This window comes from Bos indicus, chromosome 7 (genome assembly GCF_029378745.1).
Source record: "Bos indicus isolate NIAB-ARS_2022 breed Sahiwal x Tharparkar chromosome 7, NIAB-ARS_B.indTharparkar_mat_pri_1.0, whole genome shotgun sequence".
Lineage (NCBI taxonomy): Eukaryota > Metazoa > Chordata > Mammalia > Artiodactyla > Bovidae > Bos > Bos indicus.
The window spans coordinates 109,709,505-109,736,608 of NC_091766.1; the positions used below are offsets into that span (position 1 = coordinate 109,709,505).

General features: G+C 40.9%; 2 pseudogenes; one reads left to right on the forward strand and one right to left on the reverse strand.

The window, feature by feature from the left end:
* Positions 1-8,747: 8,747 nt before the first annotated feature.
* Positions 8,748-9,686, forward strand: LOC109561154 (probable ATP-dependent RNA helicase DDX4 pseudogene; annotated as a pseudogene).
* Positions 9,687-21,728: 12,042 nt separating this feature from the next.
* On the reverse strand, positions 21,729-23,703 carry LOC109561323 (bcl-2-like protein 1; annotated as a pseudogene).
* Between the last annotated feature and the right edge of the window lie 3,401 nt (positions 23,704-27,104).

The following is a 27,104-nucleotide window of genomic DNA, read 5'->3' on the forward strand; positions in this document are numbered from 1 at the left end:
TATTTGTAATAAGTTAGCCTTATGGTTTTTGCCCCCCATCCAACCATTGGTTTCACTTGGGTGCTTATGGATAAGCACCTGTGCACTAGGAGAAAAGTTATACAATATAACCTAAAGTTATCAATCAAGTTGTCAGTCAAATGAAACAGGACACAGGAAGGGACTACCACTCTAAAAAAACCCAATCCTGCCCCACTGCAAGGCTGCTTCTCATTTCTATACAGCCCACTCCCACCCTTTCTCAGGAGCATACCTTTGCTTTGCTTAAAACTCTTGCTACCTAAAATTCTTCTATGTTTCTCATCTGAATTCTTTCCCTCAAGAGGACAAGACTGAGGAAATCACCATTCTACTGATGACATTAGCACTGCTAATTTTAAGCTTATAATGTAAAAAAGAAATACTCTTACTTTCAAATGTAAATATTCAAACCATCATCAAGAATATTTGTATACAGTAATTTGAGGAGTAAATTGCATTGCAGGGTGATAAAGAAATCACCCTTTCAAGTGCTCATTTCTACACCCCAGGGTTTCCCTGGTGACCCAGACAGAAAATAATCTGCCTGCAATTCAGGAGACCTGGGTTCAATCCCTGGGTCGGGAAGATCCCCTGGAGAAGGAAATAGCAACCCACTCCAGTATTCTTGCTTGGAGAATTCCTTGGACAGAGGAGCCTCACAAAGAGTTGGACATGACTAAGTGACTAACATACACACCATGTAATAGCTCCCACTGTGCTATTATTTCTCTCTCTCTTTCTTATATTTGTTTGTGGTTTACACACACAGAGGAAAAAAAAATACTTGAGAATGAGTCAGCTGTTAACAATATATCAGAATGAATGAACTTTGGTTTACATTCAGCCAGTTGTCCCTATCAAAAAGTGAGAAATTTTATCCTGGCATTAGTGGAGATGGTGAATCAGCCAGTTAACCGGAGCACTGATTAAACAGTGATCTAAAACTTACTGTGTGCATATACAAACTCTTTAGACTTGACAACAAGATTTGTTAAAAAAAAACCTTTTCATTTTCATTTTCAAAGAAAAGCTACATTTTTAAAAATTATAAGAGAAATACTTTTAAATCCACAGGTAGTATGAATAATTCAGGTTTTATTTAAAAAATAAGTAAAGTCAATCACCAAAGTTACAGAAATGTTGGTCTTTTTCCTCCTCACAAGAAATCCTTACTTCAGATATTTTCCAGAACTCAACTCTTGCAGGGAGTTTCAGAGGGAAGTGATGAGAGGGTATTAAAAAAAAGAAAATCCCTCCATTGTTTTGAGTCAAAATTGTTTAGTTGGTGACAGAAACCATTATTTCAGTGAAAAATTGAAATAATATGGGATACTCCAGGCAAGAATACTGGAGTGGGCTGCCATTTCCTCCTCCAGAGGATCTTCCAGACCCAGGGATCAAACCTGTATCTCTGCATTACAGGTAGATTCTTTACCGCCTGAGCCACAAGCCAGGTAATAATATTACTAGTTATATTTAATGAAATACAGTGAAAGGTGGAGTGGGTAAATTAGCTTTCTAATCCTTCTTACAAAGTCTATTTGTTACCAACTCTGTTGCTTTGCAATCATGCGCCTCCCTCAAATGGAAACCAATTGCTTTTATCTAAGTTTCAGGAGGAAGTTGCAAAGAGAAAAACAAGAATTAGTTAGAATAATGAAATTAAAAGACACTTGTTCCTTGGAAGAAAAGCTATGACAAACCTAGACAGCATATTAAAAAGCAGAGACATCACTTTGCTGACAAAGGTCCATACAGTTAAAGCTATGGTTTTTCTAGTAGACATGTACGGATGTGAGAGTTGGGCCATAAACAAGATTGAGTGTCAAAGAATTGATGCTTTTGAACTGTGGCCTTGGAGAAGACTCTTGAGAGTCCCTTGGACTGCAAGGAGATCCAACCAGTCCATCCTAAAGGAAATAAGCCCTGAATATTCATTGGAAGGACTGATGCTCAAGCTGAAACTCCAATACTTTGGCCACCTGATTCGAAGAGCCTACTCATTTGAAAAGACCCTGATGTTGAGAAAGATTGAGGGCAGAAGAAGAGGGAGACAGAGGATGAGATGTTTGGATGGCATCATTGACTCAATGGAAATGAATTTGAAAAAGCTTTGGGAGATAGTGAAGGACAGAAAAGCCTGGCATGCTGTAATCCATGGGGTCACAAAGAGTCAGACATGAATGAGCAACTGAACAACAAGAAGTTAGAACCAAATCCAAGGTGGCAGAAGATCTGGCTTCCATTAGATTGCATCCTCATTATGCACTCATTGTAATAATGTGAGCATGCTGAAGAGGCATCCACCAGTGCCATAATGGTTGGCGATTGAATCCATGACAACCGGAGAAGCTCACACAAAGACTGAAGGGTGGTGCTGCGTCAGTTCCAGGTCCAAACCACACTTCTGTTCTCAGATAGGTCATGAATGCTCCTCCCACTCTTTCCAGTTCCCTTTCCTTTATCTTGACCCTCATATTCATGCAGTACCTCTATCCCAACTGAATTGAGAAGTTAATTTGCAAACTAAGTTTCTGCTTCAGCATTCTTTCAACATTGAATAAAACTTGTGCTGTTTCAGTCTCAGCATTCATTTCATTACTGGCTGTGTGAATCTGAGCAGAAAAAGAACCTCCATGGCTGAAACAAGGGGTCTCAGCCCTGGTTAGGTCCCCAGCACAGGTCCAGGCAACTAACTCAGTAACATTTCTCATGTGTTTCTGTTTCTTGCTGGGAGGTAAACACGTTTGTTAAATGCTGTCTCTGCAAGATTTAATAATTTTAATTATTAGACTGTAATTACCAATGGAAACAATAACTTGTCTACTCAATGAAAAATTGAACATTTCTTATTCCAAAACTTATACTGTTTGACATTTCTCCAAAGAAGACATACAGATGGCTAACAAACACATGAAAAGATGCTCAACATCATTCATTATCAGAGAAATGCAAATCAAAACCAAAATGAGGTACCATCTCACGCCAGTCAGAATGACTGCTATCAAAAAGTCTACAAACAATAAATGCTGGAGAGGGTGCGGAGAAAAGGGAACCCTCTTACACTGTTGGTGGGAATGCAAACTAGCATGGCCACTATGGAGAACAGGGTGGAGATACCTTAAAAAACTGGAAAGAGAACTGCCATATGACCCAGCAATCCCACTGCTGGGCATACACACCGAGGAAACCAGAATTGAAAGAGACACATGTACCCCAATGTTCATCACAGCACTGTTTATGATAGCTAGGACATGGAAGCAGCCTAGATGTCCATCAGCAGACGAGTGGATAAGAAAGCTGTGGTACGTATACACAATGGAGTATTACTCAGCCATTAAAAAGAACATATCTGAGTCAGTTCTACTGAGGTGGATGAAACTGGAGCCTGTTATACAAAGTGAAGGAAGTCAGAAAGAAAAACACCAATACAATATATTAGCACATACATATGGAATTTAGAAAGATGGTAATGATGACCCTGCATGGGAGACAGCAAAAGAGACAGAGATATAAAGAACAGACTTTTGGACTCTGTGGAGTGTCCAAGGCAAGGGTGGGGTAATTTGAGAGAATAGTATTGAAACATGTATATTACCATATGTGAAATAGATCACCAGTCCAAGTTCGATGCATGAAGCAGGGCACTCAAAGCTGGTGCACTGGAACAACTCTGACAGATGGGATGGGGAGGGAGGTGGGAGGGGGTCCAGGATGGGGGGCACATGTACACCCGTGGCTGATTCATGTCAATGTATGGCAAAATCTACCACAATACTGTAAAGCAATTAGCCTCCAATTAAAATTAATTAAAAATAAAGAAATGTACTGTTTGTCATCTCCCTTGTTCTATGAACTTAGTAATGTTGTCCCTCAAAATTCCTTAACTACAATCACCTATTTCAGTTAATTGAAATTATACAGTCATTCCAGCTATAAGCTCTGTGCCTTTTTAAAATCATTTCATCTTTATTATATACTACATGGTTTTTCCTGTGGTCATGTATGGATGTGAGAGTTGGACTGTGAAGAAGGTTGAGCGCTGAAGAATTGATGCTTTTGAAACGTGGTGTTGGAGAAGACTCTTGAGAGTCCCTTGGACTGCAAGGAGAGCCAACCAGTGCATTCTGAAGGAGATCAGCCCTGGGATTTCTTTGAAAGGAATGATGTTAAAGCTGAAACTCCAGTACTTTGGCCACCTCATGCAAAGAGTTGACTCATTGGAAAAGACTCTGATGCTGGGAGGGATTGGGGGCAGGAGGAGAAGGGGACGACAGTGGATGAGATGGCTGGATGGCATCACTGACTCGATGGACGTGAGTCTGGGTGGACTCCGGGAGTTGGTGTTGGACAGGGAGGCCTGGCGTGCTGCGATTCATGGGGTCGCAAAGAGTCGGACACGACTGAGTGACTGAACTGAACTGAACTGATATACTACGTTTCCAAAGTCCATTAATTATTCTCTTCTCCATATACCCAGTTCCAGACCCCTTAAAAATACTCAAGTGCATTATTAAAATTATCTTGTAACTACCCACTCTTGCCAGATTACCCCTATTCAAAAGCCTCATGCTGCTTCTAAATTGTCCAACTATGATGTTCTTGATTAGGACACCCTGACCTGAAAGAAAAAGGAAAGTGAACAAACAACAGCAACAGAAAACAGACGGTTCCTGATGTTACCTACAGAGTAAGAATCGAAAGCTCCTCACTGAGTGGCCGAAAGAAAGAACATTGGTTTTATATTATCCTTCTAGTATTTATTAACTGATTATTCTTAGAGAAGTTAAACTTTCTGAGACTTAATTTCTTCAAAAAGGCTGCTGCTGCTGCTGCTAAGTCGCGTCAGTCGTGTCCGACTCTGTGCGACCCCATAGACGGCAGCCCACCAGGCTCCCCCGTCCCTGGGATTCTCCAGGCTAGTAACACCTAAAAAAGCTGCTGTGCTAGTAAAGTGAGACTGTTCACACGAGACTGTTCAGTAGAGCGGAAAATCCAGAGACCAGGCTTTCTTCTTTCTTTACTCAGAGTGGTCCCAGACTGCTTTTTAGATAACTTCTTGCCATGCCCACTCCCTTGCAATTTGAACTCAAACATCCAGTTTCTCAAAAACATGTGCATACCTATGTCTCATTTCTTCTTCTTGGTGTTCATCCCACTTGGCCAACTTCTCATCTTTCAAGATGTAGTTCAGGTGTTACCTCTCCTGTGACAGTTGCCCTAAGCCACCCGTACTCCATAAGCAGAAGAAATTCCTGAGTCCTCTGAGCTGACAACAGCACATTTCAGAGTTTTCACATGCTCTGTGCCAAGAACTGTGAATTTTTATCTCCTCTCAAGCTCACAAGTTGGCCTGTCAGTTTCATGCTGGCAGAAGACAAGAGAGTCCTGGATTAGAGACAATGACTTCATTAATCACAGCACAGCAAGCAACCCAAGATTGACGTTCAGGTTGGTTCTCCCTGCTCCTCAGTCCCAAGCTGTGGAGGCAGAGCCCACGCGGATACAGAGCAGGCAGTGGAATCCGGAGTACAGAGAATCTGAATCGATTGATGGCCTCAGAGCAAACCTGACAACTTTAGCCCCCAAGGGAAGCGCTATCTTTACACAGGACAATAAACAACCCATGCTTTGCTCCACGTGGAAACGCCAATGCTGTCTTAAGGCTTTCCCTCTAAAATGAGAATGAAAGGGCAGTTAGTTCTGCTTGTGAATTTTGCAGAAACCCAAGAGCTCCATAGGGAACTGTCTCCCGACACTTGCATGGGAGTTTTCCCTCTGTTTCCAAGTTGAGGGAGGACAGACATTGGACAGTGTCCCATTCTCACTTTATACGACCTCAGTGCCAATAAAAGGGACATCTGTTAAAGAGAGGCTGATCCAATCTCATTTTCAAGGTAGAAAATCTCCAAAGAAGAGCAAATGAAGGTGACAATACAAAGTAGGCAAGGTAAGCCCAAGTTGAGAGAGAGTTTCAAATGTACATATTTTTCATTTTAAACGGTTGACTATAAATTATCTAAGGATATGCTTTTGACTCTAGTAACATCACAAATCCCTAAATTTTTTCTTTTATTTTTTTGTTGGAAAAGTATTGGCTTCATTTTGTTGTTGTTGTTCAGTCACCAAGTCACTTCCAACTCTTTGAAACCCCATGGACTGCAGCACACCAGGCTTCTCTGTCCCTCTCCATCTCCTGGAGTTTGCCCAAGTTCATGTCCATAGCATCAGTGATGTCATCCAACCATCTTATCCTCTGTCGTCCCCTTCTCCTTCTGCCTTTAGTCTTTCCCAGCATCAGGGTCTTTTTCAATGAGTCAGCTTTCCAAGTCAGGTGGCCAAAGAATTGGAGCTTCAGCTTCAGCATCAGTCCTTCCAAAGAGTATTTAGGGTTGATGTCCTTTAAGATTGACTGGTTTGATCTCCTTGCTTTTCAAGGAACTCTCAAGAGTCTTCTCCAGCACCACAGTTTGAAAGCATCAGTTCTTCAGCACTCTCCCTTCTTTACGGTCCAGCTCTCATATTTGTACATGACTACTGGAAAGACCGTAGCTTTGACTATATGAACCTTTGTCTGCAAAGTGATTTCTTGGACTTTTAACACACTGTCTAGGTTTGCCATAGCTTTCCTGCCAAGAAGCAATAATTTTCTAATTCCATGGCTGCAGTCACCATCCACAGTGATTTTAGAGCCCAAGAAGAGGAAATCTGTCATTGCTTCCACATTTCCCCATTCTATTTGCCATGAACTGATGGGATTGGATGCCATGATCATAGTTTATTCAATATTGAGTTTTAAGCCTACTTTTTCACTCTCCTCCTTCACCCTCATCAAGAGGTTCTTTAGTTCCTCTTCACTTTCTGCCAGTAGAGTGGTATCATCCACATATCTGAGGTTGTTAATATTTTTCCCAGCAATCTTGATTCCAGCTTGTAACTCATCCAGCCCAGCATTTTGCATGATGTGGTCTGCCTATAAATTAAATAAACAGTATGATAATAAACAGCCTTGTCATACTCCTTTCTCAATCCTGAACCAGTCAGTTGTTCCATACAGAGTTCTAACTGTTGATTCTGGACCTGTATTCAGCTTTCTCGGGAGACAGGTAAGGTGGTCTGGTATTTCCATCTCTCTAAGAGTTTTCCACATTTTGTTGTGATCCACACAGTCAAAGGATTTAGCGTAGTCAATTAAACAGAGGTAGATGTTTTGCTGGAATTCCTTTAATTTCTTTATGATCCAGAAAATGGTGGCAATTTGATCTCTGGTTCCTCTACCTTTTATAAACCCAGCTTGAACATCTGGAAGTTCTTGGTTCACATAATGCTGAAACCTAGCTTGGAGAATTTTGAGCATAACCTTACTAGCATGGGAGAGGAGTGCAATTGTCTGGTAGTTTGAACATTCTTTAGTACCACCTTTCTTGGGAACTGGGTTGAGGATTGACCTTTTCCAGTCCTATGGCCACTGCTGAGTTTTCCAAATTTGCTGACAAATTGAGTGCAACACTTCAATAGCATCATCTTTTAAGATTTTAAATAGTTCTGCTCGAATTCCATCACCTCCACTAGCTTTATTGGCAGCAGCGCTTCCTAAGGCCCACTTGACTTCACACTCCAGGATGTCTGGCTCTGAGTGAGAGACTACACCATCTTAGTTATCCAGGTCATTAAGATCTTTTTCATCCAGTTATTCTGTGTATTCTTTTTATCTCTTCTTAATCTCTTTTGCTTCTATTAGGTCTTTACCATTTCTTCCCTTTATTGTGCCCATCTTTGGATGAAATATTCCTTTGATATTTCCATTTTTCTTGAAGAGGTCTCTGTTGTTTTCCTCTATTTCTTTTTACTGTTCATAGAAGACCTTCTTGCCTCTCCTTGCTGTTCTCTGGAACTCTGCATTCCGTTTGGAGTACCTTTCCCTTTCTCCCTTGTTTTTCCCTTCTCTTCTTTCCTTGGTTTCATATCTACCCAAACTTCTGCTATCAACTGTGAGTAGCAGCCATATCTTAATGGTACCTACTGTGAGCCTCATCATTCATCTACATCATCTCTAATGCTTATACAACCATGTGAGGAACTTTCCATATTCCAAATTTTTGGAATGAGTACTTGCATTATCCAAAGTGACAGAACTAAGAAGTGGAGGACCTGTTTTTCAAACCCAGTCTGTTTGTTTCCAAATTCTATGAACTAAACTTCCTCATGACAATGCTCTTCTGCGATTACCTTCCCTCCAGGACCAACAGCTAAGACAAGGGAAGTGGAGTTAATTCTGGAAGCTGGCCCAGACTCAGGTTCCGGGTGACCACATGGATGGTGCTAAGCAGAGGCCGCCAAGTGCGGAGATGGAGAAGGCCCTGAGTCCCACTTTGCCTGCCTTTGGGTTTAACTAAAGCCCATCCTAACTACAGAAACAGGGGAGCACAGTGTTTCTCTTTTCACTTCATAGGAAGGTTGGGGCAACCTCTCTTTGGCACAAGAGACAGGAATGCTTCAAAATGCAGACCAATTTTATAAAGATTCCTGTTAGCATTTCTAGTTCTCAGATTAGCATTGTCCATAAAGTCCCAGATGGTTCCTGCTTCTGCTACTTAGAAGATAAATTCTCTAACCTCTCCAGGCCTCTGTTTCATTGTATGTAAAGTGAAAAAGTACTCCCTATAAAAGCAAAGAATAAAAGCAAAAAAGTCTGTCGGTTGTCTAACAGAGTGCCTGAATCATGAATGGTGGCCCCTGTCTCAGACATTACAAGGCTGAGATTATTATGTGCTACTTCTAGAAGACTAACAGATATCATAGATAAAGAAAACACCGGTCTCAGAGAACTTAAATATTTAATTTTAGATGAAGCTGACTGCATGCTGGATATGGATTCTGGACCAGAAATAAAAATCTAATTTCCTGCCCAGCAACTGAATGAACATCAAACCCTTATGTTCAGTGCAGTTTTCCCAGAGGAAATTCAAAGCTTGGCTGAGGGGTTTTAGAAGTTAAACTATTTGTTTGTGGCTGTTGGATAAGCAAGTAGAGCAAGAGACCATTCTCCCAGCTGGCTAGTACTCAAAATAAGAAAAACCTGTAGAAATTCTGTAAAACATAGGTGATTAAAAACAAACAAACAAAAACTATGGCTTTTGTTGAGACTGAGAAGAAAGAAGATTTTACTGTAACTTTTCTTTGCCAGGAAAAAGCAGCAACCATACATATTCACGGTGGTCTGGAACAGAGAGAGCAAACTTGGGGATTTTCATTGTGGAAAGTGCCCAGTTCTCGCAGCTACTACAGCAGCTGCCAAAGGGCTGGATATTGAAAGTATCTGATTTGTTATCTATTCTGATGATCTGTTGATGAATGTGTTCATTGAATCTGGTGTACTGGTCAACGTGGGAACCCTTGCAGAGCTATTTCCTTTTTTGATGCTCAGATAACCACGCGGCACAGCCTCCAATGAAAGTACTTCCAGAAGCTCATCAAGGTGCTCTGAACGGCTGGAAGAACATGCCTTGAGCACAAGTGTTCCTGGCTTCAGTGACATTACAAGAGGAAATATGTTTGCATCCAATGATATGGAAAAGAATTATCAGGGCATAAGCACTCTGAATGTAGCAAGATTTTCTTTTTCACAAAGTCCCAATCCAATCCACGATGAGTCATGGGATTAAAGCTAAAACACATAAGTCTGTAGTATAGTTTTGCTGCAAAGAAGGAAATAATTTTAAGTTTTAATTCAAGTGTGAAGTCTGACATTCTATATTTCCTGTCTTCCTGTTCTTACTCAGACCCTCAAAAAAATAAATCTTTACTGACTAATGTGTGATCTAAAAATAGTATACTTACTGATACAAATGATGTTAACTGGAAAGATTAAAGCACTCATCTTGAAAAAAAAATTTTTTTGAAAGCAGCTTACAGTTTCCATAGACTCCCCTGGTGGCTCAGATGGTTAAGCGTCTGCCTACAATGTGGGAGACCCAGGTTCAATCCCTGGGTTGGGAAGGTCCTCTGGAGAAGGAAATGGCAACCCACTCCAGTACTCTTGCCTGGATAATCCCTTGGATGGAGGAACCTGGTAGGCTACAGTCCATGGGGTCGCAAAGAGTCAGACATGACTGAGCGACTTCACTTTCTTCCTTTCTACAGTTTCCATGGGGAGAGAATAGAGAGTAACAAGAATAGATGACAAAATGTTTTTTAAGGCACAGATGGAAAAAAATTTTCGTGCAATAGGAATATAAAGGTCTTACTTCCAGTCTGTGACACAGAACTCTGTTAACATGAACTTGCCCCTCCTGAATCCATGATAACGATCTGGGAGGTGTCCTTCCCTTAGTATGAACTTGCCCTTCCTGAATCCTTAGGAACAAGCTGTGAGGTGTCCTCCCCTCCATCTAGTTTACTTGACCCCTCTTGTCCTGTTCACTGACCTCAGGATGATCACAGAAAGACGAAACATGTGGAAACAGGCACAACTCAAGAGAATCAACTTTCTTTGCCCTTTCTAGAAAGAAAGGTGTTTTCCAGTGAAAGGTATGTCAGTTTTCCACCCAAACATCTACCTGTGATTTTGCTTGGCCTATCTGTGGTATTTGTCTAACTTTCCTTAAAGAAAAATTGCACATTGCCTCCCAACTAAGGAATACTAAGATCTCTTAGTAAGCAAAATTGAAGCAATGAATGTTGGCTAGACCACTTAGCATACCCGCTAAAATGCACCTTGCTTTTCTCACTTAATATTCAGCCCTTCCCATGTTAGTGCAAACCTAATTATTACAAATGACTTTTTGGTATTCTATTGTATGAATGTCCCACTATTTTTTTTTTAACAACTCACCTGCTGAGGCACATATCTATGTTTTAACTTTCTGAGTTGTGCTAATGTAAGCATCCTTCATTCCTAATTTTATAATTGTAAATTTGTATTTATTTTCTTATGAAGAGTGCCTCTTTCTGAGGCTTGTGTAAGTTTCAAGCCTCACAACACCTAGGATTTATTCTTAAATATTTGACAATATCCATATTTCTACTGCTTTCTAAATTTCTGAGGTAATTTATTTGATATTTTAATTGTTGATACGTCACATTATCCAAAGAAGATATAACGATCATTATTAATAACAGCTAATACATATAATTAAGTACTGGGTATTGTTCTACATGCCTTAGTGTAGAAATAACTTGGTCCTTACAAAGATTCCATGGAATAGATACTGTTATTATCTATATTTTACAAATGAAGGAACTTAAATGTGAAATGATTAAGGCGTTAAAAAAAAAGGCCAAGGCATAAGGCCAACAATTTAGTGGCATAGTCATTTTCTTCAGTTTTTGTTTCCCTAAAATCCTAAGTATAACTCCTTGTCCAATATAATAGAATATTAAAAATGTGTTGACAGACATATAGAACAGATCTGTGGTTTCCAAGGGGGCAAGGGATGGGTTGGGAGTTTGGAATTAGCAGATGCAAGCTATCACATACAGAACGGATACACAACAAGGTCCTGCTGTATAGCACAGAGAACTATGTTCAATATCCTGTAATAAACCACAATAGGAAACATGAAGTAGAATATATATACATAGAACTGAATCAGTATAAGTTTAAAAAAATTAATTTTTATTGGAGTATATTTGCTTTACAATGTTGTTAGTTTCTACTGTACAGCAGAATGGATCAGCCATTTGCACATGTATATCTCCATCCTTTGGCATAGTAAATAAAGCAGAAATAGATGTTTTTCTGGAACTCTCTTGCTTTTTCTATGATCCAGCGGATGTTGGCAATTTGATCTCTGGTTCCTCTGCCTTTTCTAAAACCAGCTTGAACATCTGGAAGTTCACGGTTCACATATTGCTGAAGCCTGGCTTGGAGAATTTTGAGCATTACTTTACCAGTGTGTGAGATGAGTGCAATTGTGCAGTAGTTTGAGCATTCTTTGGCGTTGCCTTTCTTTGGGATTGGAATGAAAACTGACTTTTTCCAGTCCTGTGGCCACTGCTGAGTTTTCCAAATTTGCTGGCATATTGAGTGTAGCACTTTCACAGCATCATCTTTCAGGATTTGGAAGAGCTCAACTAGAATTCCATCACCTCCACTAGCTTTGTTCATAGTGATGCTTCCTAAGGCCCACTTGACTTCACATTCCAGGATGTCTGGCTCTAGGTCAGTGATCACACCATCATGATTATCTGGGTCGTGAAGATCTTTTTTGTACAGTTCTTCTGTGTATTCTTGCCATCTCTTCTCAATATCTTCTTCTTCTGTTAGGTCCATACCATTTCTGTCCTTTATCGAGCTCACCTTTGCATGAAATGTTCCTTTGGTATCTCTAATTTTCTTGAAGAGATTCCTAGTCTTTCCCATTCTGTTGTTTCCCTCTATTTTTTTGCATTGATCGCTGAAGAAGGCTTTCTTATCTGTTCTTGCTATTCTTTGGAACTCTGCATTCAGATGTTTATATCTTTCCTTTTCTCCTTTGCTTTTTGCTTCTCTTCGTTTCACAGCTATTTGTAAGGCCTCCCCAGACAGCCATTTTGCTTTTTTGCATTTCTTTTCCATGGAGATGGTCTTGATCCCTGTTTGCTGTACAATGTCATGAACCTCATTCCATAGTTCATCATGCATTCTATCTATCAGATCTAGGCCCCGAAATCTATTTCTCACTTCCACTGTATAATCATAAGGGATTTGATTTAGGTCATACCTGAATGGTCTAGTGGTTTTCCCTACTTTCTTCAATTTCAGTCTGAATTTGGCAATAAGGAGTTCATGGTCTGAGCCACAGTCAGCTCCTGGTCTTATTTTTGCTGACTGTATAGAGCTTCTCCATCTTTGGCTGCAAAGAATATAATCAATCTGATTTTGGTGCTGACCATCTGGTGATGTCCATGTATAGAGTCTTCTCTTGTGTTGTTGGAAGAGGGTGTTTGTTATGACCAGTGCATTTTCTTGGCAAAATTCTATCAGTCTTTGCCCTGCTTCATTCCATATTCCAAGGCCAAATTTGCCTGTTACGGTTTTTCCTGTGGTCATGTATGGATGTGAGAGTTGGACTGTGAAGAAGGCTGAGTGCCAAAGAATTGATGCTTTTGAACTGTGGTGTTGGAGAAGACTCTTGAGAGTCCCTTGGACTGCAAGGAAATCCAACCAGTCCATTCTGAAGGAGATCAGCCCTGGGATTTCTTTGGAAGGAATGATGCTAAAGCTGAAACTTCAGTACTCTGGCCACCTCATGCGAAGACTTGACTCATTGGAAAAGACTCTGATGCTGGGAGGGATTGGGGGCAGGAGAAGAAGGGGATGACAGAGGATGAGATGGCTGGATGGCATCACTGACTTGATGGACATGAGTCTGAGTGAACTGCAGGAGTTGGTGATGGACAGGGAGGCCTGGTGTGCTGCGATTCATGGGATCACAAAGAGTCGGACGTGACTGAGCGACTGATCTGATCTGATCTCCACCCTTTCGGACTTCCTTCCCATCAGGTCACCACAGTGTGCTGAGCAGCGTTCCCTGGACTATATAGTACACTATCACCAGTTATCTACGTAATACACAGTGTTAAAAGTGTATATGTGTCACATATAAAAGAAATTGACACAATACTGTAAATCAACTATACCTGAAAAAACTAGGGTTAGGGTCTTTCAAGTAGCGTCACGGTATCAGTCAGGGGCTCTGGTCTCATGATGCCTATCTCTCTTCTCTTCTGTGGCCCCCGAACCAAGAAACAAGAATATTTAGAATTGTGACTATCATAGACATCAGAAAGTAGGCGAGTCCATGAGCTTTCCATTGGGCTTTATAGTAATTTGGAGGCAACTATCCCCAAACCTCAGAGGTTGTTGTAGTTAGGTTGGACTGCGATAACAACGTATCATAGAATGGGTAGTGTAAACAAGGACACGGTTCAGGAGGCTGGAGGTCTGCGAACAGGCTGCCCGCACGGCTGGGCTGTAGTCAGAGCTCTCTGTCCAGGGCCCCCTTCTTGGTGTGCGGACAGGCACCTTCGTGTTGGGACTCACACTTAAACCACACCCCAGTTCTTAATCAGATTGCTTATATTCAGATAAAAGTAGAATTGGTAAATTAGTAAATTGGGGATTGGGTAAAATTATCATAGAATTAAACATCTTCTCCCCCATTCCATTCATTTTCTTTATTGTCTCTAAGCCACCATGAGTAAATTCTGGGATTCAGTGATGGACAGGGAGGCCTGGCGTGCTGTGGTCCATGGGGTCGCCGAGAGTCGGACACGGCTGAGCGACTGAACTGAGCTGAACTGAAGCCACCATGGTTTTACATTTGTTAAGGAGGAAAAACAATATTTCCTTTTCAACATAATTATGAAAATAAAATGAGAAATATGGTAATGTTATTTTATTTACTTTACTGTGTTTACAAAGCATTGTGGAATGCTTTGCAGTTAACAAGGTATCTTTATATCCATTTTCTCATTTTATGTTCATAATTATGTTGAAAATAAAATGAGAGAGAGTTCCAGAAAAACATCTATTTCTGCTTTATTAACTATACCAAAGCCTTTGACTGTGTGGATCACAATAAACTGGAAAATTCTGAAAGAGTTGGGAATACCAGACCACCTGATCTGCCTCTTGAGAAATTTGTATGCAGGTCAGGAAGCAACAGTTAGAACTGGACATGGAACAACAGACTGGTTCCAAATAGGAAAAGGAGTTCATCAAGGCTCTATATTGTCACCCTGTTTATTTAACTTATACGCAGAGTACATCATGAGAAACACTGGACTGGAAGAAACACAAACTGGAATCAAGATTGCCAGGAGAAATATCAATAACCTCAGATATGCAGATGACACCACCCATGGCAGAAAGTGAAGAGGAACTCAAAAGCCTCTTGATGAAAGTGAAAGTGGAGAGTGAAAAAGTTGGCTTAAAGCTCAACATTCAGAAAACGAAGATCATGGCATCTGGTCCCATCACTTCATGGGAAATAGATGGGGAAACAGTGGAAACAGTGTCAGACTGTATTTTTCTGGGCTCCAAAATCACTGCAGATGGTGACTGCTGCCATGAAATTAAAAGACGCTTACTCCTTGGAAGGAAAGTTATGACCAAGCTAGATAGCATATTCAAAAGCAGAGACATTACTTTGCTAACAAAGGTTCGTCTAGTCAAGGCTATGGTTTTTCCTGTGGTCATGTATGGATGTGAGAGTTGGACTGTGAAGAAGGCTGAGTGCTGAAGAATTGGTGCTTTTGAACTGCTATGTTGGAGAAGACTCTTGAGAGCCCCTTGGACTGCAAGGAGATTCAACCAGTCCATTCTGAAGGAGATCAGCCCTGGGATTTCTTTGGAAGGAATGATGCTAAAGCTGAAACTCCAGTACTTTGGCCACCTCATGCGAAGAGTTGACTCATTGGAAAAGACTCTGATGCTGGGAGGGATTGGGGGCAAGAGGAGAAGGGGATGACAGAGGATGAGATGGCTGGATGGCATCACTGACTCGATGGACGTGAATCTGAGTGAACTCCGGGAGTTGGTGATGGACAGGGAGGCCTGGCGTACTGTGATTCATGGGGTCACAAAGAGTCGGACACGACTTAGCAACTGATCTGATCTGATCTGATATTGTATATGGAGATTATCATACTAAGTGAAGTAAGTCAGACAGAGAAAGGCCAGTATCATATGATATTGCTTATATCTGGAATCTTAAAAAAAATGGTACAAATGAACTTATTTGAAACAGACTCACAGACGTAGAGAAAGAACTAATGATGACCAGAGGGGAAGTAGGGTAAGAGACTGGGAGTTTGGAATTGATGTACATGTTGCTATATTTAAAACAGATAGCCAACAATCATCTACCATGTAGCACAGGGAAGTCTGCTCAATATTCTGTAATAACCTAAATGGGAAAATAATTTGAAAAGAATAGATACATGTATACATATAACTTAATTAGTTTGCTGTACATCCAAAACTAATACAGCATTGTTAATTAACTACACACCAATATAAAATAAAAATTAAAAAGGGCAAAAATGCATTCAAGGTTACCAAATATTTTGAGACTTTCCTAAGCAAACCGCATTTTCTATATGCACTGTACATGTGTAACTGTGTCACCAATATTTACATAGAAAGGATTCCTGATGTTGGAGACATGTTTATCTTGGAAAGTTTGTGCCCAAGAAAGATTGGCACAGAACACATGTGGAAGTACTGTGGCTTCTACATAATGTCAGCCAAATCTGGGGATTAATCACAGCAAGAAATGTGAATCTTACAAGAAACATTTAAGAAGACAGTAAGGAAAACAAAAATCTGCTACCTCTGTACACATATACTGTGCCAATGCCAAATTGTTGGTTTTTCCATTGTAATTATGAAAGACGGAACCACTGGGGAGGACTGGGTCAAGGGTATATTAGAAACACCTTTGAACCTATAATTATTTCAAAATAAAAGAGTAAAATAAATTCTACTACCTCAAAAGGAAAGAAGCTGGATCAGAAAGAACAAGAATTGGGAAACAAACTATTGATATCAGCTTATGTAAAAGTAGAGACAAGGAGCTGACTCACATTCTGGCTGTTACCTCCTGATGGGACTTGGCTTCCAGTGGGGCAAAATTGGGCCACCTCTCAGGTGCTAAGAGGTGATGCCAGCTGTGGTTCACGAGCTCCACTCATGCAGCGGTTTCCCAGGGGACACTCCCAAAGAAAAGTCATTGCTCTTTGCCCTTTTCCCTCCTTCCATATGGAATGTGGGGAAATGCTATGTAGCAACTATTCTGAAGTCTTGAGGTAAAAAGTATGTGGGCAAAAGCAACAAATAAGGATAGAATTAGAAAGACAGAAAAAGCCTGGGCCCCTCACAGCACTGCAGACTTCCTGGCAGTCTTGGACATTTTACTATTTGATGAAAGCAAATGCTTAAGTGGTTAATTTATTTTTGAACTTTAAGCTCAAATTAAATCCTGATTATATATATATATATATATATAAAACGTATAATATATATTAGAATAAAATCACAAAGGAAGATGTAGATATGTGTGTAAAATGGACTGGAGAGATGACCAGCAAACTTGGAAGTGTAGTTACCAGTTAGGAAAGAAGCTGGGCATGAGAGGGAAAGTCTCCACTGTGTTCAGTATATTTTGGACACTATTCTAATCTTCATTTGAATCTTCTACAATGTATGTATTTATAATTTTAAATCAAGAAATGAACACGTTCATGTGTGTGTGACAGCGCATTCTGCTTTTCCAGTTATCGCAGGGAAAACAGGTGAATGACTTTGGAAACTCAGGGTACGATCTTCATACGATTTTAAAGGTGAGCACTCAAGCCAAAAATAATATCTTACTTTTCCTTACCCTCAAACCTTCACTGCTGGAAACTCCACCAAGCAAGCATGCTCTCTCACTGAGCCGGCTGATGAGACCCAGCCGCCCCGGTCTCTGCGGCTGCACCCAGGGCCACCCAGAAATGACTGCAGCGTCTGGGATCAGTCACACACTGGTCTCCTCTCCAATGCTTCTGTTGGGAATAAACAGGTGTAAGTCATTATCAGAAACAGCTTTCAAGGGAAAAGCCGGGCTAAATCACACGTGTGACGAATTCTTTACAGATAAGAGTGCTGAGTTGTAGAGCCAAGCTGGCAGCCTGGGATCTGACTTGGAAAGTCAGAGAGTGTTAAGCATCCTTGCAATCCACGGGTAGGTTGCTGCAGCCCTGGGTGAAGCTGCTGACTCTATAGGCTAACAGCATGGTCAGCTCTAGCTTTAAAAGAAAATGCTCTCCTCCAAAATCAATCTCAAGCATTCAATAAACCAATAGACACAAGCTGAATACCTATGATGGCCCAAGCACTGGACTAGACTTTGTGTTAAGAGCATGGGGTGAAGAGGTGGGGAAATCAGTGTAGTAACCCTCAAGACACATTTCTCCATAGGTCTCTCTAAGCCATGAAAGTGAAAAGTGAAAGTGTTGGTCGCTCAGTTGTGTCTGACTCTCTGCAACCCCATGGACTGCAGCCCACCAGGCTTCCCTGTCCATCACCAACTCCCGGAGTTTACTCAAACTCATGTCCATTGAGTTGGTGATGCCATATAAGGAATAATAGAAAAGTACTCAGAACTTTGGGGCCAGATCCTGGAAGGTATTAAATGCCCTGAAGAATGCCTTTTACACAGAGAGCAATGGTGAGGTCTCCAGGAGATTTTTAAACCAGAAAGAAACTGAATTGTGAAGTGACTGTTGGGTGCAGGGTCAGGAAGAAGAAGCTGAGGCAAAGGGACTAATCAGGAGGTGACAGCAGTTCAGGGAAAATACTCAGGGCCTGTGTGAGGGTAGAAAGTGAAGGGACAGGGAAAAGGACTGTTATGGGACATTTGTGTAAGTAAGTATAGGCAGGCCAATGATTTGGATCTCTTTCGCTTGTTCCTTGGAAGAAAAGCTATGGCCAACCTAGACAGAGTATAAAAAAGCAGAGGCATTACTCTGCCAACAAAGGTCCATCTAGTCAAGGCTATGGCTTTTCCAGGAGTCATGTATAGATGTGAGAGTTGGACCATAAAGAAAGCTGAGCACCAAAGAGTTGATGCTTTTGAACTGTGGTGTTGGAGAAGACTCTTGAGAGTCCCTTGGACTGCAAGGAGGTCCACCCATCCATCCTAAAGGAGATCAGTCCTGGGTGTTCATTGGAAGGACTGATGTTGAAGCTGAAACTCCAATATTTTGGCCACCTGATGCGAAGAGCTGACATCTTTGGAAAACACCCTGATGCTGGGAAAGATTGAAGGCAGGAGGAGAAGGGGATGACAGAGGATGAGATGGTTGGATGGCATCACCGACTCAATGGACATGAGTTTGAGCAAACTCCAGGAGTTGGTGATGGACAGGGAGGCTTGGTGTGCTGTGGTTCATGGAGTCGCAGAGAGTTGGACATGACTGAGCAACTAAACTGAACTGAACTGAATTAACTATTTAGTATTTCTATTTACAAGTGGTACAGACACACATCACATTTTTAATAGACTATTTTTTAGAACACTTGGAATTACAGAAAAATTACTATTTTGAATATGGTACAGAGAGATTGCATATAGCCTGCCTCAGTTTCCCCTACTAACATCTAACATTAGTGTGGTACATTCGTTACAATTAGTAAACCAGTGTTTACATATAACTATTAATAGAAGTCCATATACACGGCATAGTTCCTTCGTTTTTATCTAAGGTCCTTTTTTGTTCTAGGGTCCAGGATACTGCATTACATTTAGTCACCATATCTTCTTAAGCTGTGACATTTCTCAGACTTATTTTTAAAGACCTTGACAAACGTGAGGGGTACTGGTCTCATATTTTGCAGGATGTCCCTCAACTAGAGTTTGGCTGATGCTTTTCTCATGATTAGGCTGGATTTGGGTCATGATTAGAAGGAAGGTCATGGGGGTAAAATCCCATTTCTCATCACATCAAGGGCACCTGCTGTCAACCTGACTTGTCGCCGATGCTGTTAACTTTGACCACCTGGCTGAGAAAGCTATTTGTCAGATTTCTCCACTGCACATTTAACTTGTTCTCACCCTTTTTGTGATCTTCTCTTTAAGAGGAAATCACTATGTAAACACAAACATTGGCAAGAAAAGAAACTTTCTCCAGTTCAGCTCTAATGGCCACTTAGATACCTCTTTCAGCCACACAAGTCCAGAAGTCATTTAAGTCTACACAACTCAGAAGTCACTTTAGCAAGCACCTGCTATGACGTGTGCTGGCTCTTGGGGGGGTCTCACTCCTAACCAGGCTATGGTCAGTTTCAGCCACAAGCCGTGTTCTCCCCAAGGTCAGCAGACACAGACACCTTCCCTCTGGAACTGCCCGCCTTTTCAGCCATCCTTCAGTCCCAGTAGCAATGGAAGGCCCTTGGAGATGGACTCCTCAAGTCACCTGGCCATGGGACCCAAGCGAAGCCCGAATCCTTCCCAGCAGCCCGCCCCACCCCCCGGACACCCCACCTCTGATGTTACACCCCAGAAAACTGCCGTCTTTCCAGCCCCAGGTCCACGTCGCAGCTGGAGAGTGTGATCAAACCCCCACTGCTGCCCTGCCCTGTGACAACCCTATTTTTAGGCCACAGCTGAATCAAGAGAGAAGAGATTAAAATTCTTCTCTCCCATATCCTGGGGATGGTAGGGTTTCTTTTTCCTTGGCACACTTGAAGCAAATTGGGCCCACATCCATTTTTGCCTTGACGATCATCCAAAATATAAACTCCACTCAAGTTACAGTGAAACTTTCTGTTTTAGTTTCAAGGTGCCAATTCATATAGGTGTATGTCATGGATCAAATGCAGGGTGAGACAAATCCCCACATGCAAAGTTTACAAAGGAAATGTGTCAGAACCATTGCATAACTCCAGGAGCCCACGGCCAGTTCGAGGGTATCAGCAGGCTTGAGCATGGGGAGAGGGGAAGGTGGGCCAGGGGATATCTTTAGAGACAGCTGCCTTCCTGTTGAGTCCCACCCCTCTACCCCACTCCCACCTGGAGCTTTGTGATGCGGACTTTCATGGGGTCACATGGAGAGTTTTGAAATATGTTCTATATAGTGGAGGGATGCAGCATACACGAGCCTGACTCTTGGAAGAGAAAACTAAAAAGTGCTTCAGCAACAGAACAAAAATAGTGCAGGAGTTTGATCTGTTCTCACAGAGCCTGCAAATGGCTATGGTGGCCAAAGATGATCACAATTATTATTATTTTTTAACAGTCCTCCCATGGAGAGACAGAGATAGTTATATGCCTTCCCTTTGAATTCAGGTAAGCTCTGTGACCATTTTGGGACACAGCAGGAATAATTCAGTGCCAATTTCTGGTCCATTTTATCTCTTCTAGAACATTCCTTGGAAGCCCTACCTGTAATAAATTGTCCACCCTGAGACCACCAGCCTAGAGAAGCCCTGGGCAAACACTCTGGATAACAGCCAACTTCCCAGTCAAAACACCCAACATTTAAGTCTTAGACACAAGACCTGCCCATCCTCCAGTTGCAATGAGTGACTTCCACCAATGCCAAATAGAACAGAAGCACCCAGTGAGCTACTCCTAAAGCCCTCCTGCAAGAAAAGAAAAAGTAAATTGTAAGCAAAGAGTTGCTGCTTTAAGCCATTAGATCTGGGATAAATAGTTATGCAGCAGTAGGTAACCAGAGCAGTGGCAAAGGACTGTCTCTGGTGGGTAATTCGGAGGGCTCCCAGAAGAGAGCTGCAGCGCAGTGCAAAGATCAGGGTTTGAGATATGCCCAGAGCTTAGCCCTGTCCAGGGGCCTTTCTAGAGATGCTGGTGGACCATCAGGAAGTGAGAGGTGAACCAGACAACTCAGGGCTATGGAAGAGGTTGAAAATGCCCACCCAGAGCAGAGATTTGTCTGTCTCAGTCAAGGACACTGGGATGGGTTTAGCAGTGGATTATGAAACAACCATGAAAGCATTCCACGGAGGAAGCTCTGGCTTCTAGACAGGAGAATGCGGCAGAAACAAAACAGAAAAACTCAATGGCCCAAAGCGTGCAAAGAGAGATGATTTGCTAATACATCTGTTATGGTGTTCTTGACAGACCAGAACCTGGGGACAGGAGTCAATGAAAAGAAGGTGAAGAAAAGAAGGATGTGGGAGACCCAAGTTTCTAGTGGCACTAGGGTGCTTTATTCATGGCAGTGTGTGCTTATATATTGTAATACAAGGAAGCTTTAGGCAAAAAACAGTAAAGTGAAAAACACCATAACCAGATGCATAACAATAGTAACTGAGGGAATAACAATAGTCATGGGGCCAGAAGACAATCCATGTATTGGAAATAGGAACAAGACTAAGTAGTTTTACAGAAAAGTAAAAGGTTACTGAAAGGAATCCATGTATTTGTTCCGCCTCATGACCTCAGTCCTGAGAACTGCGTGCAGCTCTGTTTGGTCCTGTTTTCCAGGAACTGATAAGGAACCGAGGGCCCTTGAGAACCAGAAAACAACATATAGGCTTCCTTAAAATTAAACATTCCCTGACAATTCCCCCCTTTTTTTATTATTTTTGTGAAAAAGGCCCTGACCAATTGAATTTGTTTAGTGGGAACAATTTATGTTGAAAGGCATCCTTATGCAACAAATATAATTACCAGGACAATTACCAATGTTACAGCATCAGACCCAATACTATGAGTAATACTTTGGAACCATCTTTGAGGATCTAGCCCAGATAATTGATCAGCTAGCTATTCAGCTAAAGTTTCCAAATTATTGGAAGAGGGAAGACTTTTAGAGAAGGTTTCAAAGATGTTCTTTTGCAATAATTGTACATTTAGGGAAGCATTATCATGTATGTCTTGCAAGTGAAATTTAATTTGTTCCCAGTTGTAAGCACTATAGTTGAACTGAACAGGAGTGATACAAAATTGTGTAGAATTCAAATCACATTTTAGTATTACTTGTTTTTGTAAATCTATTAATGGATCTCTGACTCATTGGATGGCTGTTTTTAGTTCTTGTATTTCATCTTAAATTTCCTTATCTGAGCCTGAGTGGCCCACATGAGCATCTTTGGTCCAATTTTGAATAAAGTTTTGTGTTTGAATTTAGGTTTGTAAAGTGATGTCTGCAACAACCGCAGTAATGCAAATTGCTATTAATCCCAAAATGCCAAGACTTAACCATCAAATGAATTGTTTAGATCGCCAGAATAATTTAGTGAGTAGCTGGGAGGCAAGTCCTGCCATGGGACCCTCTTTCCAGGGATTCATTTTTCAAAGAAACAGAGGAATTAAGACAAGTATACATTTTGTAATCTATACAAGTCACAAAGCGTAGAGTCTTATTAAATTGTAAGTTCTCTATAGCTATAACAAAAGGAAGAGGAACACAAGCTTGTATAAAATATGAGTGATTATAATGAAAGGAATAGTTACTATGAGTTGAGTAGCAAGCCCAGCAGAGCTGTACCAGCCGAAGTCATGCCCGTCAGGGACCAGCTGTTGAAGCGCTCCTGGCCCTTTTGGCTCTCGGTGGTTGTATTGTTTTCACAGAGTTTCACAGAAGTGTCCCAGCCGCCGTTCTCCTGGATCCAAGACTCTAGGTGGTCATTTAGGTAGGTGGCCATCCAAGTTGTGCTTTGACTCACCAATACTTGTGTCTCCTTGTCTATGCTTTCCATGCATAGTGCCCCACCGAAGGAAAAAAAGGCCACAATGCGACCCCAGTTCACCCCGTCCTGGAGGAGTTCATACATCATCTGTTCAAAGCTCTGATATGCTGTCCCCAGGGTGATGTGGAGCTGGGATGTCTGGTCGCTGAATGCCTGTTGCTACCTCAGTTCAAACTCATTGCCTGCCTCCCTCAGGGCTTGCTTTTCTGTTGTCACGGGGATCACTTTCCAGGCGTCCAAGCTTCTGCTGTGGCCAGTGGCTCCATTCACCACAGGGCTATCCTCCAGGTGCCAAGATGGGTTGTCATTGATGGCATTGGGGTTTCCATATCTGATTTTGTCCCTTCCGAGGCCTCAGTTCTGTTCTCTTCCACATCATTAAATCGACTCCAGCTGTATCCTTTCTGGGAAAGCTTGTAAGAGAGAAAGTCAACCACCAGCTGTCGGTTGCTCTGAGACATTTTCATAATAAAGATGGGTTTCACCAGTCTATTGTCTAAAATACCTGTAGTAAAAAAGGGGGTTATGTATACAGGTCCAATAAATATGATTAATTAATTCAGCTTGAGTGGGGGAAGCAAAGCAAGCATAGCAACAAAAATATTTCTGGAGGCATTCCCTGTTGAGAAACCAGATTTTTAGCTTGATTGGTAAGGGTTTTTGTTTATCCCTAGGTAAGGAGATGATAAGGTCGATGACATTGAGGGTGGTGTTTCTTGCAGGTTTTTTAGAGTCGCATGGCTTGTATTGGAGTTTTTTTCTTCCCAGGAATTTAGCCATTTTTTCCCCTCTATTTTGAACACCAGATGCTCCCCTGGGGCAGATCTTTCAAAGAGAAAGCCAACTGATTTCATTGAATCTATCTGGAGAAATATAAGCATACCCCTTTCCCTGTAAGATAAATTTCCTAGATTTCTATTGTTTAGTTAGCCCATCTTGATACCAACCAGGCAGAGGAAGAGAAGTGTCTTTCAATTCTAAGAAATGTTTTTCTGCTTATGTCAAGATACCTCCTTGTGATAAGTTTTAAAAAATTTAAAACAAATAAAGCTGTATTAACAATAGTTATAGGATTAAAGAATATCTTGCGTTTGGAATCTAGTGAAGTCTGCTCTGGATAGAGAAGATAGAATTGTTCCTGTTTATTCCTCCTTTTTTAATGTTTTTATTTGTAGTTTCAGTGTGTGAAATGGGGGAGGTGTTGTCCCTAATAATAGACTGTAATTCAAGAAAAAGTTGTTGAATACTAGATTGATTAGAATTTATGGTAGAAGTTTTTATATTTTTTAAATACAAAAACTGAATATGAGGAGTCAGAAATTATATTGATAGGATAAGGATGTAGGTGAATAACCTGAATAAGAGCATATAATTTATTTTGTTGAGTAGAATGAAATTTAGTATAAAAGACTTTATATTTTTTGAGAGACCAAAATGAGGCTTTGGTGTTTTTAGTCGCATCTATATAGAAAACATCAGCTTGAGGTATAGGTTGTGATGCAACAATGTGAGAGATAATAAATGTAATATTTTTGAAGAAATTTCAAAGTTTATTAGAGGGATAATGAAATGAAGTTTTTAAAAAATAGTCTGAGAAGGCTATTTGGAAATTGGTAGAAGTTTGTAATGTATTTTTAAATTCAGCTTTATTAATAGGCAATATAATTTGGTGAAGATAGGAGCCAATTAAAGTCTTAGTTATATATTTTTTGTTGATAATTATTAGAGCGATCAAATCAAGATAGGGCGTAAGTGACTTTGTCTCTTCAAAATGGGTATGCTGCTGCTGCTAAGTTGCTTCAGTCGTATCCGACTCTGTGCGACCCCATAGATGGCAGCCCACTAGGCTCCTCTGTCCCTGGGATTCTCCAGGCAAGAATACTGGAGTGGGTTGCCATTTCCTTCTCCAATGCACGAAAGTGAAAAGTGAAAGTTCAGTCGCTCAGTCATGCCCGACTCTTAGTGACCCCATGGACTGGAGCCTACCAGACTCCTTCATCCATGGGATTTTCCAGGCAAGAGTACTGGAGTGGGGTGCCATTGCCTTCTCCCAAAATGGGTATATATCCGTTTTATTGGGTGTTCTTGTTGGGCAAGAAGTCTTGTGGGAGAATGGAGAGAGAGGAGTATAAACAACTCTAAAGGTAATTCAAGTCTAATATGAATAAGAAATTGTTTTTGTATAATTTATTTTGTATTAAACAGAGTTTGTGTGTGTGTGTGTGTGTGTGTGTGTGTGTGTGTGTGTCTTGTGAAAGTGAATGAGGGCTATTTAAATCAGGATCTCCTTTTAAAGTATTTGGTGGCTCAGATGGTAAAGTGTCTGCATGAAATGCGGTAGACTCAAGTTTGATCCCTAGGTTGGGAAGATCCCTTGGAGAAGGAAATGGCAACCCACTCCAGTACTCTTGCCTGGAAAATCCCATGGACCGAGGAAGCTTGTAGGCTACAGTCCATGGAGTTGCGAAGAGTTGGTCACGACTGAACGACTGCACTTTTAAAGAGGGTCTAGTCCAGTTTATATTGTCTAAAAGTTTTTGAAAATCATTCAAGGTTGATAATTTGTCAACATGAATCTGTGTTAGTTGGGGAGTAATATGTTGTCTATTAACAATATATCTTAAGTAATGGTAAGGTCTAGAGGTTTGAATCTTTTTAGGGGCAATTATTAATCTAGAATCTTTTAAGCATTGTTGAGCTATGTCAAACATTTGTTGAGTTTTTAAAACAGATGGAGCCAAAAAAAAATATGGTGAAGTCACTCAGTCACGTCTGACTCTTTGTGACCCCGTGGACTGTAGCCTACCAGGCTTCTCCATCCATATGATTCTCCAGGCAAGAATACTGGAGTGGGTTACCATTTCCTTCTCCAGGGGATCTTCCCGACCCAGGGATCAAACCCGGGTCTCCTGCATTGGAGGCAGACGCTTTAATCTCTGAGCCACCATCATCTATATAATGAACAACAAGAAAGTCAGGAAATTGTTTTTTCACAGGTTCAAAAGCTTTGGCTACATAATATTGACATATGGTAGAAGAATTCACCAGTTTTTGAGGCAATACAGTCTATTGATATCATTTATGGGGCCCAACATGATTAGGAAAAGGAAGAGAGAAGGCAAATCTTTCTTGGTCTAGAGGGTGTAAAGGTGTAGTAAAAAAGCAACCTCGTACATTTATAATAACACGACGTCAGTTTTGAGGAATAAAGGCAGGTGATGGAATTTTTGGCGGCAGTGTGCCCATAGGTTTTATAGATGCATTAACTTTTTGAAGGTCTGTTAAAAGATGTCATTTGTCAGTTTTTTTTATTACAAAAATAGGAGAATTTCAAGGAGAACAAGATTTTTTAATATGTTTTAATTTTAAATGTGTATCAATAAGCTTCTTAGTAGCTTTTAGTTTCTCTTTTTTAAGGGGCCATTGTTTTGTCTAAATAGGCTTGTCACCTTTTCAAGTTATTTTAATAATTGTATTGTTTGTTAAGTGAGCAGTAGCCCCTAGGAAAAATGTGGAATGCATATTTGAGTTTGTCATTGCACAAGTAAATCTCTTTTTATTAAATTAAGAGGTGCATCTATAATGTAGGGTCATAATGCTGTAGGCTGGCCTTTTGGTCCCTCATATGGATAAATTTGGACATTTTGATAAGCCTCTTGTATTTTGGCTTGAGAAACTCCTCTAATTTGGCAGGAAATTTTCTGTATAGGCCAATATTTGGGGCATAAATGTTTGGAAATAATAGTAATATCAGATCTAGTATCAAGGAGACCAGAAAATTTTTTGCCATTAATTTTGATATCTACATTTGGTTGGGTATATTCAGATATTATTGATGTCCATAAGGATTGTTTTTGATCTGAATTGTCCAATCCATCTGTCTGTACATCATTAGAGG